This window comes from Penaeus monodon, chromosome 35 (assembly GCF_015228065.2).
Source record: "Penaeus monodon isolate SGIC_2016 chromosome 35, NSTDA_Pmon_1, whole genome shotgun sequence".
Lineage (NCBI taxonomy): Eukaryota > Metazoa > Arthropoda > Malacostraca > Decapoda > Penaeidae > Penaeus > Penaeus monodon.
Genome location: NC_051420.1, coordinates 19,379,396 through 19,391,920, shown reverse-complemented (window position 1 = coordinate 19,391,920; position 12,525 = coordinate 19,379,396).

Sequence of the window (12,525 nt, the reverse complement as noted above, 5' to 3'; positions counted from 1 at the left end):
ATATATATATATATAATAATATTTTTTATATATATATTATATATATATATATAATATATATATATATTCTATATATACACATGGATATAGATAGAAGATATAAAAAATAAATATATATATATATAATATATATATATATATATATATAATAATTATATATATATATATAATATATACTAGATATTGTGTGTGTGTGTGGGGGTGTGTGCACACATACAACACACCACTACACCAAAATATTATATATATGAATTCTATATATATATATATATATATATATATATATATATATATATATCTATATATATATATTATACATTATATATATATATTATATATTATATATATATATATATATATTTATAGATATATATTATATAGTATATAATGTAGAGATATGTATATATATAATATATATATACTATATATATATATATATATATATATTATATATATATATATATAATATGGCACATATACACCAAAACATATATATATGAATAATATCATCGATCACAAGGGGCTAACGCGACGGGGGCGCATGGCCGCATCCACCCTTCGGCTTCCCAGCCACGACGATCCCTCGCGGCGAGTCTCCAGTCAGGCACACGGGCCCATCCTAATTCCTCGCGACAGGTCTGCGAGTGCCCCCGCCCATGATCTCCTAGGGAACGTCCCACTGTCTCCTTTCACCCACGGGTTTCTCGCAGCGAGACACCTGAGGGCAGGGTCGTCCATAGAGGCGAGCTAGGTGGCCATAATAGCCTGAGTTGGCGATTCCGGGATTATGCAAGTACAGGTATTCCCATGCCAGTCTCACGGTGTGTAACCGCCGGTTTTGGACACGTGGTTCCTGCCAACTGTACCCCAGATCCGGCGAAGGGTCTTGTTACAAAAGCATCAAGAGAGACTCCAAAGGCACTGGATTAGCGTCAGGTTTCGCTTCCATAGAGGCAAAACTGGAAGTTATTCAAGCCTTGAAGACAACGCAGCTGGTCCTTCTGCATAGTACCGACATCTCCAAACGCTCTTGGTGATTGAGTTAAGGCTCTTGCCAGACCAATCCGTTCTACTGACTTTTTGGATCGACAACCCAGGAGATATTGGACTACGCTACCAAGGTTATGTAAAACTTTCTGTAAACTTCAACGTCCTTCGACGCAAGCATGGATCGACCTGAACACGGTTCCCTAAACAGGACCCAACGTCCTGAATCTTGGTTCTTGGTCAGGGAGACCTATAGGCCTAGGGCTTCGCCTCATTTGCTAAATGCTACAAGAGCCGCCACAAGTGACTCCAAGGACTCAGAAGGATGCAACATCGTCGGCAAAGTCAAGGTCTGAGACCTTATATTGCCCTAGTGTTGCTCGCACTGACTTGGCTAGTAGCTCTGGCCCATTATCCAGTCCATACAAGTGTTGAAAAGTCGTTGGTGCAAGGACACAGCCTTGCCTCACCCCTGAATAACAGGAAGAAGTTCGACCATACCCCCACCACACTTTACAGCACTTTCAGTTTACCAGTTAGAGGGCTTGCTATCAGGCCAACAATCTGTGTCGGAATTCCCCTGAGCCTCAGGATCTCCCATAGCGATTCTCGATTGCAACCGAGTCAAACGCCTTCTTGAGTCGATGTAGGCTGCGAGCAACCCAGACCGAAACTCACGACGGAGTTCCACAATTACTCGAAGCGCTAGGATACGGTCTATTGTGGACTTGTCTTAGTAAATCCAGGGGGACTGCTCCGGTCTCTGATGCTCAGTAGGTGGTGGCGGATCAGTTCAGAAGCATGTGGTGCGAGAACTTTGCCTGGTATTGCTGAGGCAGTGTAATGCCACGGTAGTGCTACAGTCCAACGATCCCCTTTCCCCTTCCAGAGAGGGAGGACCCACGCCCCTCAGCAGGTCAGGGGGAGTGGTACCAGACTGCCAAATGGCAGTCAGGACTTTATGCCAGGCCCCGAGCCATAGGTTCACCACCAGACTTTAGGCAGTCAGCAAGGATATCCATATGCCTGCAGGCTTCCCACATCTTCAGCTTGGAAATCGCCAGCCCCCCCCAACTTTGGGGTTCAAAATTTTTTACTTTAGGCCCACCAACCCCGGGGTTTCCCGGGAAACCCCAAAACCCAAAAATATCGAAGGCCCCCTATCGGTACCTCCACGCTGTCGGACTGCAGCTCTGGAGGAGGGCTTAGATTTAGTTTTTCTCAGGGTTTGGGGCTTGGCAAAGGGTTTTATTTCCCAAGAAATGGCCTTCGCCCTCCTCAAAAGTTTCCTGATGAACTTTTCCTTGCCCCTTCTCGCATCCCCGGCCCCAGCCCCATGGAACGATGCAAGACTTGATTTCCATTCAGCCGAGCCTACGACACGCTTCAGTGGCCTCTAAGGGCTCCAGGAGTAAAATTTTCTGCGTTGCCCTCGGGCAAGGGGACTCCTGGCTGCTTTGGTGCTCCCACAGAGCAATGGGTCGTCAGGTGTTGTTTTCTGTGAATCGGTCAGAGATGCCATGGTGAACCATGGGCAACTCCACCCCCTGTTGCCCAGGTGAAACATTTAGGGGGCTATGGGGAAGGGGGATTTTTGAAGTGGACCCGTAGGGGAGCCACATCGAACCTAGGGTCGGTGCCACAAAACTCGGCACTCCGGTAACCCCGCGTTCTGGGGATCCTCCATGCGTGAACAAGAAGTGGTCGATCTCCTTGGCCACTGTACCCGTATCGCTGTACCAAGCCCAGCGAGGGGGATTGGAGCGTTGGTACCAGGAGCCGAGACCCCATTTTCGGGGACCTAGCAAAGCCCGGAGAAGGAGGCTATCTCGCTGCGGGATCAGCTCCCAAGCCATGGGGGCCCGACAACATCTCGTAGCAGCTCGGTCAATATATAAAACCCCAAATATATATTATAAATTTAAATAGATAGATGAATAGATAAAGATAGATAGAGGTGTAGGTGTATGCATTCGTGCCTTTTTCTTTTAGATTAGGTATACAGATGAATAATATCTCTACGCATGCACATTTCTCCCAAGGGGGTTTTATGACAGAATAGAATAGCTGTCCACATAGTCCCTTTTGCAATCATTCTAGTCTGGATTTATGTATTTGCGTCCTTAGAGGAACTACAGTCGAGTGAATATATCTGCCGTTATTCAAAGTCTCCTTGCTCCCGTAATTTTCGTTTTTCGGGTCAGGGGGCATAAAAGGCGTCCTTTTTTGAGGGGGTAAGTAACACTCAACCTTTTTATTTGTCTTCCTTTTTAAAAAACTTTAAAAGGATAAAAAAAAAATGTAAAAATACTGGTTTATTTTCTTTCCTTTTATTTTGTTTTCTCCAAATTCAAAGTTTAAAAAATAGTTAAAAGAAATCTCCAAAATTTTGATTTTTTTCAAGTTTTCTATTTTAGTCTTCCTTTTTCAGGTTTTTAAAAAATATAAAAATCGTACAGGGAAATTTTTTCCTTTTGGGGAATTAATGAAAAAAGGTATTGTCAGAAGGTATAATTTTTCATAAATTTTTTTTTTTTTCCTCTTTTTGACAGAAAAAAAAAATTTTTGTATACTAAATAAACTGTTACATTGTTAAGGCTTTTATAGTCTTAACTTTTGTATTGAAAAGGTTTATATGAGGATTAAAAGATATCAAGAATATAATAAGAACCCAAACACATAAAAAATAAAAAAAAAGGAAAACCAGAAAGAAAGAAAAAAAAGTGAATTAATAACTATGTCAATATTAACCATAAAATGACAAGGGGTATAATGCCCCGTCGATTTTCATGTGGCACTTACAGTAATGAAAGTAATGATAATATTAAAAATTTTGGAAAAAAACAATAATGGAAAATATTCATAACGGTTTTAAATTTATACTAATCCCGACACGCTGCAATGTTCGATCGCAACAGGTACACAATTGCACACTTTTCAAAGAATGAAGTTTCGCAAAAATGCCAAGGATATTCTCTACTAATGAAGGCAAACCCTTCAGAGTCAAGGAGGGGGATTTTAAAGGGTGTCAGTTCCCAAAAGCGGGCAGCATAAATAGGGAAAAAGAAGGATAATGATAATGAGTTTATAAAAAGTGGGTGATAATGATGATAATGATAAAGATGATAATGTAACGATGAAAATGATAAAGATAATGATAAAAGATAATGTAAGATAAAGCCCAAGCCAATAATAATAAAGATAATGGAATAGTAAAGGTAAGTGTAGCGGTAATTATAAGATAATGACAATGCCATTAAGTAACGGTTTAATAGTAATGGTAATTTTGGGGGGTGAGAAAATATAATAACAATGATAAAAAGAAGGAAAAAAATAATAATAACAATAAAAGAATTACAACAATTTTAAAGATAAAATTAATAGCAAGGGGATTTAAAAAAAAAAGGATTATAAAAAAAAACAGTGTGATAATTGTGGTATTATTATTATTATTTTTATATTATATTATTAAAACTTTTATTATTATTTTTATTATATTTTATTTTATTATTTTATTATTATTAATTATATTATTATAATTATTATTAGTAGTGTAGAGGTAGAGAGGTAGTAGTAGGTAGTAAGGGAGTAGTAGGGGTGTAGTAGAGTAGTAGTAGTAGTAGTAGTAGTAAGTAGTAGTAGTAGTAGTAGTTTTGGTTGTTGTTATGGTAATAGTAAAAGTAGTAGCAGAGCAGTAGTAGTAAACGCTATCATTTTTATGAATAAAAAAAAAATGGGAATGTTAATGCATCCTTAAAAAGTGAGGAAAAAATAATGATAGAAAAAATAAGAATATCGTAAAAAAAAAAAAAAAAAAAACAAAGCGCGAAAAAAGGAGGTTACCATCACATGACTGGTGTATAGGGGGAAACGGAAAACGTAATGTGATGTATTTCCCCAAAAACGGGTATTTGGGGGTAAGTTACGAGACAACAATGACAAATTCAAGTGATTTATTTAGCCAGCAGCTATATGCATTAATTTTTTATTTTTTCGGAAGTATATGAATCAGGGGTTTTTTTTCAGCAGACTAATTAGAAAAAGACTATTTAGGTCCCATTTTTTTATTTTGCTAAAAATAATGAGAAAGTTATTTTTTTTCTTTTTTTTTTAGCGGAATATGGATCACAGAAAAAACGCAGAAATTGAACCAATATTACATTTCGCCAGCAATTATAAAACGAATTTATTTATCCAAAAATAAAAATAGGACTGGGTTTATTTCATCATTTTTATTGAAAATAGTAAATAATGTTCCAAAAAGTTAAAAAAACCAGGATTTTTTTTGCCAAAGCAATGTGTTTTTTTTTACAAGAGGGGAATGAGACCAAGATTTACTTTTCAAACAATCTTAAGACCATTTATCTATTTTACCAGCAGTGACTAAATGATTTTCATTTCGCGAAAAATAAAATTGATGGGTTTATTACCACCAGTGATTAAAAAACGTAAAAAAAAAAAAAAAATGATTCACTTCAAAAACATTAATGACAACCAAATATTGTTTTTTAATAGCAGTGAATAGAACCAACAATTCATTTCACCGAAGTAAAATGAATGAATGATTTTTATCGCAAGAAGTAAAATGAAGTTGGATTTTTTTTCCGGCAATTTAAAGATTTATTTCCACAGAAAAAAAAAGGAACCCTGCCTTTATTTTGGCTTGAGTAATCAAACGATTATTTGTTTCTCCGGGAGTAATAAAAAATTTAGTGATTTACATCACATAAAAATTTAGAACCAATGTCTTTTGGCACCACATATTACTCAAACCAGTAATACAATGGATATTTTTCGAGCAGTCACCCACTATTGATGCCCGAAGTAAAAAGAATCGGACATATTTTTTCATTTGATAATAAATTATGATTTATTTTACCTGGGGTAATAAACCCCGTGAATAATTCCCAGTAATGATAAGGAATTTTTTTTCATTCGGTAGTAATGATAAGGGCCCAAAGATTGTTTTATCGGTTTTGATAAGAACAATAAATTTTTCTCGCCAGCAGTAATTACACCTAGATTTTGGGATTTAGCAGAGAAGATATATTTTTTAAATATGGGTTTGGGTAAAAGACATTATGTGTTTTGGGTTTTCCCCCCTAAGGGGCTTTCCCCATTTAATTTGTTTCACCGAGACTCGAGGTGAGTCATTACGAACAGACCATATTTTAAAGGCAGGAGTTGAAATGGGGGCAGTGGCGGATCTGTAGCAGTCTGGAACTGAAAAAAAATTTTCAGGAAATATGTCGGGAAAAAACCGCAGCAAAAATCAAAGGGTAGATGAGGTGTGGCGTTTCACACAATAATAATTTTTTTTAAGAATGGTTATATATAATTTAAAACATAATATATATTAATAATAAATTTAAAATATATTTATAATATATAAATATATATAATATATATATTTCTATTTAAAAATATAATATAATATATATATAATAATATATATATATATAAATATATTAAATTATATAAATATAATATATATTATTTTATATATATATATAAATAATATAAATTATAAATATTTTTAAATAAATATAATATAAAAAAATAATATATATAAAATTAAAAAAAAATAAAATTAAAAAAAAATTAAAATGGGGAATATATAATATAATATAAAAAAAAAATATAAATAAAATTAGAATATATTTTAAAATAATAAAATTATATATAAAAAAAAAAAAAAAAAAAAATATAATTTTTTTATATATAAAATTATATATATATATATATATATATATATATATTTTTTTTTTTTTTTTTTAAATATAATTATATAAAAAAATTTTTAAATATATATATATATATATATATAATAATTTTTAAATTTAAATATATATATATATATATATATTATAATTTTAAATAAAAAAAAAAAAAAAAAATTTTTTTTTTTTTAATTATAAAAAATTATATTATATAATATTATTTTTTTTTTTAAAAAAAATATATATTTTTTTTAAAATATTATAATAAATATAATATTTTAAAAAAAATATTTTATTATTTATATATTATATATATTATATATTTATATATAATATAATTTTTAATATAATATATTATATATATTTAATAATTATAATTATATAATATAAAAAAAAATATATATATATATATAATATAAAATTTTTTTAAAATAAAAATATTTTTAAATATATAATTATATATATATAATTATTTAAAATTTAAAAACCCCCCAAAAAAAAAAAAATTAATTTTATATAAAAAATATTTTTTTAATTATTATATTTTTTTTTTTTTTTTTTGAAAATTTAAAAAAATTATAAATATATATATAATTTAATATATTTTAAAAAAAAATTTTAATATTATATATTTTTTATTTTTTTTTTAAAAATTTAAAAATTTATAAAATAAAAAAAAAAAAAAAAAAAAAAAAAAATAATATAATATAATATATAATAAAAAATATATATATATATATATATATAGATAAAAATATATTATATTATGTATTCTGTGTATATATTATATATATATATAAATTATATATATATATATATATATATATATATATATATATATATATATATATATATATATATATTATATATATATATATATATATATATATATATTATTTTTGTGTGTGTGTGTTTTATTTTATTATATACTATATATATATATATATATATAATATATATAAAATTAAAAATATTTTATATATATATAAAATATATGTATTAATTATATTTATATATATATTATATATGTATAAATATATATAATATTTTATATAATATATATATATAATATATATTTTATGTATTATATATATATAGATATTTATATATATATATATATATATATATAATATATATATTTTAATATATATATGTATATATATATTATAACCATTCTTATTAAAATTATTATTGTGTGAAACGCCACACCTCATCTAGCCTTGTGATTTTATTGTGCGGTATTTTTCCCGAATTTTTCCTGTATATTTTTTTTCAGTTCCAGACTGCTACAGATCCAGCCACGGTCCCATTTCAGACTCCTGCCTTAAAATATAGGTCTGTCTCGTAATGATCTCACCTCGAGTGCTGGGGTGAAAACTAATTAAATGAGGAAGTCTTAGAGGGGAGAACCGAACACATAATGTCTTTTAGCCAATCCATATTTCAAAAAAATATATCATTACTGCTGGCTAAATGCACTAAAACTATGGTGAAATTACTGCTGGCGAGAAAAAATTATTGGTTTCTTATCATAAACCGATAAAAACAAATCTTTGGTCTTATCATTACTACCGATATGAAATAAAATTCCTTATCAAACTGGTGAATTATATCACTGGGTCTTATTACCCCAGGTGAAATAAATCATAATTTATTATCATAACTGACGAAATATGTCTCTGATTCTTTTTACTTCTGGCATACAATAAGTCGGTGACTCCCTCGTAAAATATACCATTGGTAATTACTGGTTCTGAAGTAATATGTGGTCCCTAAGACATTGGTTCTGAATTTTTTATGGTGATGTAAAATCACTGATATTTATTACTGCCGGAGAAAACAAATAATCGTTTGTATTTACTGCAAGCCGAAATAAAGCATCGGTTCTCTTTATTTCTGTGGAAATAAATCGTTAATTGCCGGAAAATAAATCCACACTTCATTTTACTTCTTGCGATATAAATCATTCATTCATTTTACTTCTGGTGAAATGAATTGTTGGTTCTATTCACTGCTATTGAAAACAATATTTGGTTGTCATTAATGTTTTTGAAGTGAATCATTTCTTTTTTTTTTTACGTTTTTTAATCACTGGTGCCGTAATAAATCAATCAATTTTATTTTTCATGCTGAAATAGATAATCAGTTTAGTCACTGCTGGTAAAATAGATAAATGGATCTTAAGATTGTTTGTAAAGTAAATCATTAGGTCTCATTCCTGCTTGTGAGAAAAAACACATTGCTGTTGGCAAAAAAAATCACTGGTTCTTTTAACTGTTGGTAACATTATTTACTAGTTCAATAGATAATGATGAAATAAACCACAGGTCCTATTATTATCTTTGAGATGAATCAATTCGTTTTATAATTGCTGGCGAAATGTAATATTGGTTCTAATTCATGCTGCTTTTCTGTGATCCATATTACCGCTGAAAAAAAAGAAAAAAAAATAACTTTCTCATTATTTTTAGCAAAATAAAGAAATGGTGACCTAAATAGTCTGTTCTAATTAGTACTGCTGAAATAAAACACTGATTCATATTACTTCCGAAGAAATAAACAATTAATGCATATAGCTGCTGGCTAAATAAATCACTTGAATTTGTCATTGTTGTCTCAGTAACTTACCACCAATATCGCTTTTGAGGAAATACATCACTAGTTACGCTTCCGTTTCCCCCGTAGTACGACCAGTCATGATGATGGTAACCTCCGTTTTCTGCGCTTTGTATTTTTTTTTTTTTTTTTACAGATATTCTTATTTTTTTCTATCATTATTTTTTCCTCACTTTTTTAAGGATGCATTAACATTCCCAGTTTTTTTATTCATAATAATGATAGCGTTTACTACTACTGCTGCTGCTACTACTATTACTATTACCATAACAACAACAACACTACTACTACTACTACTACTACTACTACTACTACTACCACCTACTACTACCTACTACTACCTACTACTACCTACTACTACCTACTACTACTACTAATAATAATTATAATAATAATAATAATAATAATAATAATAATAATAATAATAATAATAATAATGATAATAATGATAATAATAATAATAATAATAATAATACCACAATTATCAGCACTGTTGTTTTTATAATCACATTTTTTTAAAATCGACATTGCTATTAATATTATCATTATAATTGTTGTAATTCTTTTATTGTTATTATTATTGTTTTCCTTCTGTTATTATCATTGTTATTAGTATTTTCATCACCACTACAATTACCATTACTATTACCGTTATCATTAATGGCATTGTCATTATCATTATAATTACCGCTACACTTACCTTTACTATTACCATTATCTTTATTATTATTGGCATTGGCATTATCATTATCATTATCATTATCATTATCATTATCATTTTCATCGTTATCATTATCATCATTATCATTATCATCATTATCATCATCGTTATCAACTCATTATCATTATCCTTCTTTTATCCCTAATTAATGCTGTCCCTGCATTGGTAACTGACACCTTGAGAAGTCCCACTCCTTGACTCTGAAGGATATTGCCTTCATTAGTAGAGAATATCCTTGGCAGTTTGCGAAACTTCATTCTTTGAACGAGTGTGCAATTGTGTACCTGTTGCGATGCGAACATTGCAGCGTGTCAGGCATTAGTATAATTAATACCGTTATGAATATTTGCCATTATTGTTTTAACCAATATTATCAATATTATCATTACTTTCATTACTGTAAGTGCCAGCATGAAAATCTGACGGGTCATTATACCCCTTGTCATTTTATGGTTAATATTGACATAGTTATTAATATCATCTTTTTATATCTTTCTTTACTGGTTTTCCTTTTTTTCATTATTTTTATGTGTTTGGTTCTTATTATATTCTTGATATTCTTATAATCCTCATATAAACCTTTTCAATAGCAGAAAGAATTAAGACTATAAGAGCCTTAACAATGTAACAGTTGATTTAGTATATCAAATATTTTTTTTGCTGTCAAAAAAGAGGAAAAAAAAAATTCATGAACATTATACCTTCATGAGAAATATCCTTACTTTCATTAATTCCAAGAGGAAACAATTACCCTGTACAGATTTTATATATTTTAAAATCATGAAATGGAAGACTAAAATAGAAAGCTTGAAAATAAGTCAACATTTGGCAGATTTCTTATAACTATTTTCAAACTTTGAATTAGGAGAATACAGAAATAAAAGGAATGAAAATAAACCAGTATTTGACATTTTTTTATATCCTTTTAAAGTTTTAAAACGGAAGACAGAAATAAAAGGTTGAGTGTTACTTACTCCATCAAGAAAGGACGACCAGTTCATGCTCTGAGCCCGAATACGAAACAGATTACGGTAGCAGAGGAGAGCTTCGAATATACGGCAGATATATATCACTCGACTGTATAGTTCCTCTAAGGGACGCAAATAGCATAAATCCAGACTAGAATGTATTGCAAATGGGACTATGATGGACAGCTATTCATATTACTGTCATAACTACACTTTAGGGAGAACTGTGCTATGCAGTAGAGATATTATTCATCTGTATACCTAATCTAAACGAAAAGAGCACGAATGCATACACCTACACCTCTATCTATCTTTATCTATTCATCTATCTATTTAAATTTATAATATATATGTGTATATATTATATGTGACCGAGCTGACTACGAGATGTCTGTCGGCCCCCATGGCTTGGGAGCTGATCCCAGCAGCGAGAATAGCCTCCTTCTCCGGGACTTTGCTAGGTCCCAGAAAATGAGGATCTCTGGCTCCTGGTACCAACGCTCCAATCCGCATCGCTGGACTTGGTACAGCGATACGGGTACAGTGGCCAAGGAGATCGACCACATTCTTGTTAGCACGCGATGGAGGATCCTCCAGAACTGCAGGGCTTACCGGAGTGCCGAGTTCTGTGGCACCGACCATAGGTTCGATGTGGCTCCCCTACGGGTCCACTTCAAAACTCCCCGTTCCTCCAGTGGCCACCCTAAGGTGTTTCACCTGGACAGACTAAGGGAGGTGGAGTCTGCCCATGGGTTCACCATGGCAGTCTCTGACCGATTCACAGAACTCAACAACCTGACAGACCCAGTTGCTCTGTGGGAGCACTCAAAGCAGCTCAGGAGTCCATTGCCCGAGGGCAACGCAGAATTTCATCTCCCTGGAGACATTAGAGGCCACTGAAGCGTGTCGTAAGGCTCGGCTGAATGGAAATCAAGTCTTGCATCGTTCCATGGTGCGTAGGGCTCGGGCACTGCTGAGAAGGGACAAGGAACAGTTCATCAGGAATCTTGCTGAGGAGGTCGAAGGCCATTTCTTGGTAAATAACCTTCGCCAAGCCTACCAAGCCCTGAGAAAACTGAACTCTAAGCCCTCCTCACAGATGACTGCAGTCCGATCAGCGGATGGACGGATCATCTCAGATCATGTTGGGGTTCGTGAACGTTGGGCTGAGTATTTTGAACAGTTGTACCAGGTAGACCCTCCAACAGTTAGCTTAGGAACCTCCTACCCTAACAGAGGTTAGGATGGCGATTTCCAAGCTGAAGAGTGGGAAAGCTGCAGGCATATGTGATATCCCTGCTGAACTGCTAAAGGCTGGGGGTGAACCTATGGCTCGGGGCCTGCTTACAGTTCTGACTGCCATCTGGCAGTCTGGTACCATTCCCCCTGACCTGCTGAGGGGCGTGGTCATCCCTCTCTGGAAGGGGAAAGGGGATCGTTGGGACTGTAGTAACTACGTGGCATTACACTGCTCAGCATACCAGGCAAGGTTCTCGCCCACATTCTTCTGAAA